At 43.9% G+C, this 7,500-nt stretch overlaps 1 protein-coding gene across 5 annotated transcripts in view; it reads left to right on the top strand.

Annotated features, from left to right (window-relative positions):
- Positions 1-7,500, top strand: part of LOC143279765 (tetraspanin-18-like) — a 611,054-nt gene that overhangs the window by 555,418 nt on the left and 48,136 nt on the right. The gene's annotated exons all lie outside the window — the stretch shown is intronic.

Below are 7,500 nucleotides of genomic sequence, written 5' to 3'. Positions count from 1 at the left end.
ACCTTCTTCTTCTTCTTCTTCTTCTTCTTCTTTTCTTCTTCTCTTCACTTTTTCTTCTTCTTCATGTTATTCTTCTTTACTGTGTTTGGGGATGGTAAATCCCACATTCACTCGTTTCAACGAATGTTTATATTTTTTGTTGTTGTTTTTGTGTGTGACTGCTTATCCATTCCATGGCAAACGAGACCCTCGCCCACCCCAGCTCCAAACCTCACCTCCCCCCGTGAACCCCTCGGATTACCCTCCACCACCATCATGTCCCAGCCCAGCAAGATTTAGATGAGTTAAACGACCTGTTAGCATTCGCTGTTACGGTCACGTTTTTTCGTTGGTAAAGGTCTGCGAGGAGACGAGATAAGGGACAAAACTAAAACAGGTCCACTTTGTTGAGGCTAGACGACAGCATTGGATGGCGTGGGACAGGAGTGGGGGACGGGGTGGGGGGGTGCCATTCCTTCAGGGACAAAGGGACCGTCAGACTGAAGCGACATGACCCTGACCAACCTCTCTGCCCATCTCACATCACCTCTTTAACAGCGCTGCTGAGTTGATCAGAGAGCGAATTTGCTGCGTCTTAACGGCCCATTAGCTTCCAACAGACCCGCGGCCTGGACAAGAAGAGCTCGGCAGGAGTGAAGGAATGGTAACTCGTCGAGCTCTTATGAGTCAAGGATTTGGACCTCTGTGGCTGCTGATGTCAGTGGAGACGAATTCGAGGGAGAGGCATCATTGCTGAAAGATAGAATGGTGTTTTCAGTCGATTGTGTTCACGGAGGCTCTTTAGTGTCAACCACGCACTTTTGAACAGTTCTGCTGATGTCATGACGCACGTCGTCCTGGTTAGGTGGATGATTATAAGGAAATTTTATACATAAGTAGATGAACAAACATATTGATTAATTGACGAATAAAGGAATAAATAAACTGTCGGAGTATACGAAGTTGGATAAAGAAACTTTGTTTTGGTTTGATCATTTGGTGAAGAAATGCTCAAGGTTTTTGCCATTCACTGTTATGTTGTAATCGCATCATGTCTGCGTTTCATGTTGAGAAAATTCATAATGAGGATGGTCATCATTATTATAATCATTTGTGAAGAAGATACGAATGTAACAGTGTTAATGGGAATACAGGCATGAAAGGGATTACTTATTTTTGAAAAGTAATCTTGTAACATGACTCTTGTGTAAACTGGTTTCTTGTCGTTTCTTGCCGGTAGGCACTAGAATAGTCTTTTGATATAAAAAAAAATGCATTTCAACATGCATCTGTTTATTGTTTGTAGAGTGTATACTGCAACCACCATGCTTGCTTTTGAAAGAAAATATATAGACTAATGTGGACAACATACTCCAGCGCTGCTGTATGACTATAAATCCTTACCTCCGGCCCACCCGTCGGCCCTTCGTTCCATATTCCCAGTCAGTGATGAGATGAGAGGCAAGAAGTCATCACCCCTGAGTATGAGTGACACAGATAATGGAGAGGTCGCCGGGGCTGGAGAGAGAAGTGGCCTTGCCCAATCAGGATTCCTTTTGATGCGTGGAATAGGAAGATGCCGTCCAATCAGACATCGTCTTGGGGTGTCAGTCATCATTGGTATCAATTTCCTGTCTTCGTCTGCCCCGTCTGTGACTTGATGTGCTGGCTCTGTTTGTCGGGCGACGTTTTAATTCGCCAGCTTACCTCATGACGGCCAGTTGACGTTAAGTGATATTTTTCTCCTGACATTCCTTTTCCTCCCTCTTCATCTTCCCCCTCCTCAGTCCGTCTGTCTCTTCCCCACTTCATTTTCCATTCCCTGTCCTTCATCATTCTGACGGTTACCGCTTGTTGTAGGTCCTCTGTTGGGTAATGCTGCCACCCGGCCCCGTCGGTACCACTGCCAACACCAACATGATGTTGACATCTTCGTCGTGTTAGTGTCTCCAGATCATCGCACCTCGGATTGCTCGCCCAGTTGTATATAAATGATGACTTAGGGGAAACACACACACACACACACACACACACACACACACAGCGACAGAGCCACATGAACAGGTCCCAAAAGACCGAATATTTGTTGACACTGGGTGCCAGATTCGCTCGTCCAACGGGCTTGTGGTAGCTAATACATGCGGTAGCACGCGCGGTAGCCTGAGTAGTACCGTGAAGCGGGTTCTCTGACCTCCTGCACCCTTGCCCGTAGAGGAGAAGGAATTTCTCGCGACCCCCACCCCCCACCCCCCTCCTTCCCCCTTTAAGGGGAATGCGGGGTCTTGAAGATGAATCCGGGCTGGTCTCTTGAATGGCAATGAGGAGGGATGGTTGGGATCCGTCGGTTGTTATGAGGCTGTTCATTGTCTGGTTGATAGGGGAACAGGACCGGTTTAGTGAACATTTCCCTGGTGAAGTACAATTCTTGTGTTTGGTAAATTCATTTTGTCCTACCTTGTCAGTACAGCCCATTTCCGATCCCATTCTGTTTAGGAACCTCTTCTAAATTAGCAAACTATGGCGCGAGTTTATCTTAGAGACATGTTATGTAGAAGTAATTTATGAGGAAAAAATATGTGTCACTTCCTTCTATCCTCTCTCTTTGCTGTCTTCGTCTTCTTCTTCTTCTTCTTCTCTCTCTCTTCTCTCTCTCTCTCTCTCTCTCTCTCTCTCTCTCTCTCTCTCTCTATCTATCTATCTATCTATCTCACTCTCAGTCTTTCTCTCAGCCTTTGTGATCTGCAAATCCTAGTTTCACTAGTTTCTTCGATTGGTCTTTTACGTTTATAGCCATTCTGACCCAGACAACAAAAGAAAGAAGTCTGTGACGGAAAACACTGTGAATTTGGAAGGCGGGCTTGATGGGAGGAAACTTGGGTTGTTCTTTTAAACTGTTTTGGCGGCACCAGAGTTGAATCAGAAAGACATCATAAAGAAATAACAGCATCAACAGTAATAGCAGCAACAGTGACAAGAAACCCGAGGACAACAGAAACAGGAGCAGCAGCAACAACAACAACAGAAAATACATTCTTGCTGAGTTAATCTTTTCCTTTTTATTTTTCTAATCTATTACCCACACTGCCGACGCAGAAAGATCCATGACATTTTGGACTTTTTTGTTTCTTTTTTTTTTTTTTTTTTGTTGTTTTTGCTTGTTTCTCTTTTATTTACTGCCTCGTGAAAATACCCCCGCATCACTTGACGTAAGCTTGTTTATTCACAATAAGTAAAAGATTCCAAAGCTTAAAAAAAACACCACAGCACATATGATCATAGCAAAGGAAATCGCCTTATCCCCCAAATAGGGTTAGGGATGGTACTTAATACGTCCATCTGTGGGCGAGACAGCAACGTTTGATGGATACTGCAGGATGGAAGAGAGGGATGGCGCCATTCCTTCAGGGACAAAGGGACCGTCAGATTGAAGCGACATGACCCTGACCAACCTCTCTGCCCATCTCACATCACCTCTTTCACAGCGCTGCTGAGTTGATCAGAGAGCGAATTTGCTGCGTCTTAACGGCCCATTAGCTTCCAACGGACCCGTGGCCTGGAAAAGAAGAGCTCAGGAGGAGTGATGGTAAAGTGTCTCGTCGAGCTTTTTATTAGTCAGGCGGTTGGACCTCTGTGGCTACTGATGTCAATGGAGACGAAATTCGTGGGAGAGGAGGCATCATTGCTGAACGATTGGAGTTTTCAACTGATTTGGTGTAAATTGTGGAGGTTTTGACTGTCGATTTGCCACTGTCGAACGGTTCTGTTGATGTCGTGGTGCACGTCGATTTTGGCAAGTGTAACATTTGAGGGAAATAGAATGATAAGCGAACATTTAAACAAATAAAGAGATTAATGAACTGTATGGACAAACTATATTTAATTCTTTCTGTCTAAGAGCTGAGAAGAAAATATACCAGAAAGTTTCGTGAAGATTTTTTTTTACCATTTCCTCAGAGGTAGAATTCACAACATTGTTTTTGCACGATAATTCGTTATCGGATAACAAGTAGTCTTCATTATAAAAATTGCGTTATTTGTATGAGTTGCTTGAGAGTTTTAAATATGATAACACTTTGATGGCAGAAATAGGAGAGACATGGGTAAATCTTGTAATTGGTGACTCTGCCATCTACTGCCTGTTTAATGTCGTATTCTGCAAGTAGATACGATACATCGAACTTGTGCCTGTGTGTATCGTGTAACCCACTTGCCACCACCCTGAAATCCTCTGGAGAGAAAATATCAGAGGGACGAAAGTGATGTCTCATTCCAGCACTGTTGTATTAGAAGTACTTGCCCCTTGCCCGCCCACACATCAGTCCTTCATGCCATATTCTCAGTCAGTGCTGAGATCAGGGTCCCGAGATCATCACCGCCATAAATGTGAGTGACACAGATGATGGAGAGGACGCCGGAGTTTGGGAGAGAAGTGGCCTTGTCCAATCAGAATTCCTTTTGATGCGTGGAATAGGAAGATGCCGTCCAATCAGACATCGTCTTGGATGGGAGTCGGTCGTTGTTGGTATCAATTTCCTGTCCTTCCTCTGCCCCGTCTGTGATGCGTTGTGGTTCTCTTTGCTGGGGGACGTTTTAGTTCGCTGGCTTACCGCACGGTGACCAGCTGATGTTAGCGGTGTTGGGTTTTTTTCTTCTTCTAACCATTTCTTCGCCTCCACCCTGGTCTTTCACCCCCTGCACTCCTTCCTCGCCCCCCACCTTTCGCTCTCTTCTCACTCCCCTTCTCGATATTTTTTCCAGCCCATAGCTCTTTCATGTATGCCATTTTGTAACGGTTATCATGGTAGGACCCTCGTTGTTAACAGTACCAGTCGGTTGTTATCAGTGCCAATACTAACTTCGCACAGACTTATCCGCAATCTAGAGCTTTTAAGACCATCGCAGATCAGATTGTGCGATTCATTGAGAGTGACGGAAACCGATGAAATAGGGAAAAAAAAAAACACGACAAACACACACCGCTCTCAACAGCCCCAAGAAAACTGGATGCATGCTGATACTAAGTTCCACACTCGCACATTCAACAGCAAGCTGGTGCTGACCAGTGCATGTAGTGGTATATTTTAGCCAATGTCATGTGAAACAGTGTTGACTTTGTACATATTTTTCGACACTTAGTCTTAAATTTGTATATTTTATTGTAAAGCGCGGTGAGACCCATCTGAGATGGGGGTACTGTGCTATATAAGCCTACATTTTATTATTATTATATTGGTAGCATCGCAGAGCGGGTTCTCTGACTTAGCATGCCTTTGGCCTATGGAGGGGTGACGGGGGGGGGGAGGGGAGGGGGTCTTCGTGATGGGGGATTACGGCGACAAAATCCCGCCTGGAGATGAATCCAAGCTGGTCTGATGAATAGCAATAAGGAGGGAGGATTGGGGTCCGGGCGGTTCTCAAGAAGTCTTTCGTTGCTCTGTGCGTGATAGAGGAAAATGAGACTTTCAAGTTGGACAGTGACTTTTTCAACGTGAAGTGCTAGATGTATTATTGGTAATTTATCTTGCCAGTGTCTCTGTACAGACCATCCCCCATCTTTTTTCACATCACTCTTTTTCTTTTCTTTTTGAGAAAATCGCGCGCAAACGCGCGTACACTACACTGCAGAGAGAGACACACAGAGAGAACCACGTACAAATTATGAAACCCTACTAATATGGTTATTTTTTGGAGACATGCGTACCTAACAAAGAAAACAAAACAAAATTTGAATTAACTTCCTACCTCTCCTCTTCCCTTTTATCTTACCCCTACCCCCCCCCCCTCCCATGTACCCTCTCTTTCCGCCTTTCCTCCTCCCTCTCCCCCTTTCCCCCTCTTCAGTTCAGGATAAAAAGCAGCGGTTCTTAACGATGTTTACATTGCGAAACTGTCGAAACATTTCGAAGACGGTTCTTTAACGAGATTAGCAGCACGAGTCAGAAAGGCAAACAGTTCAGAGGCAGAAATAGGCCGCCATTGATGCAGCAGGAAGCAGAAATGTTGTTTCAGCCTTTATATGTGTGGCTGCATTGGCGTGGCCTTAGAGACTTATTCATGCAGTGATCGATTGCGTGTTGTGCTGGAAGTTAGTGGAGGGTCCCCATCGGGGTCCACTCCTCAGATGGTGGATCGCCTTCTTACCTCAACCACGACAAGTGAAATGTGATGTGAAAGTTTGTGAAATTAATCGCTTTCCCCCTCTAACGCACGCTCATAGTTTGCTTCAATTGTTGTTGTTGTTGTTGTTATTGGGTTTTGCCGCAAAGGATTCGTGAGTTGTTTTGTTTTTTTGTTGTTTTTTAGTGAGCCCTTTTTTCTTTGTTTTTGAAAACTTCACAGAAGACCACCCACGCCGAAATAATACTGGAGTAAACTAACTGATGGATGTGAAAGATTTTCCCGGGCCATTTATTTAAATCTTGAATATACAGAGAAAGAAAGAAAAAGAAAATAGGAAGGACGTGACACAGATTAAAAAAAAAAAAAAAAAGAATAAGATCAACGTTGACGAAAAGCCATTCATTGGACATAGTTTAAGAAAAACCTAAAACATAAATAAGCAAGAAGCCAAGCAAACTTCACGCACAGTTAAGGAGGAAATTAAAGAGCAAAAGAAGATGAATCAGAATCGTTTGTCCATTCAATAGTTGTTAAATTGGGGAAAAACTTTTCAGATAGAAAATATCGATTTATCCTCTTTTCTCCCTTTTTCTTTCTTTCTCTCTCTCTCTCTCTCTCTCTCTCTCTCTCTCTCTCTCTCTCTGTCTTCATCTCTTGTGTATATATATTTCACTGTCTATCCATCTCTCTCTCTCTCTCTCTCTCTCTCTCTCTCTCTCTCTCTCTCTCTCTCTCTCTCTCTTCTTTCTATGCATTTTTTTTTTTTTTTTGTTGTATCTCTGATTCATTCTTTTGACTGAAAAACGTGCAACCCCATGAAATTAGAACTTTGCCGTGAATGTCAATAAAATGTCAAAATTCTCTCTCTCTCTCTTTCTCTCTCTCTTTCTCTGTGTGTGTGTGTGTGTGTGTGTGTGTGTGTGTGTGTGTGTGTGTGTGTGTGTGTGTCTGTCTTTCAAGGAACCTTTTTTTTCATTGTTTGCTTTCACCATTTCATTCGTCTATTATTATGGTTTGTTTTAGAAAGAAAAAATAAATTATGTTCATGTATTCACCCATGTCTAAAGGCCTCATGGCCAAGGACATTAAAGTGTCAAAGCGTCTCTCTCATCTCCCCTCATCTCTCTCTCTCTCTCTCTCTCTCTCTCTCTCTCTCTCTATTAAAATCGCCACGACTCATCGTGTTCAGAAACTGAAAACCAACGAGGGATTTTGCCTCGATTTTGTGTGAAGGGAAGCACCGCTAGCTATAGCACTTATCACTGCCCAGTTTTGATGCATTGCTCAATGATGACGGCGATCAGCGATTGCCTGGGACCAGATGGTGGCACGACTACATAGGGTACATACACTCTGGCACATCTCCTTCTCCCCCTCTGGCGCTGGCTTGTGGACAAAGGG

The sequence above is a fragment of the Babylonia areolata genome, chromosome 3 (genome assembly GCF_041734735.1).
Source record: "Babylonia areolata isolate BAREFJ2019XMU chromosome 3, ASM4173473v1, whole genome shotgun sequence".
Classification (NCBI taxonomy): Eukaryota; Metazoa; Mollusca; class Gastropoda; order Neogastropoda; family Buccinidae; genus Babylonia; species Babylonia areolata.
The sequence above is the reverse complement of the archived record's forward strand: the minus strand, read 5'-3'. Positions and strand labels throughout refer to the sequence as shown.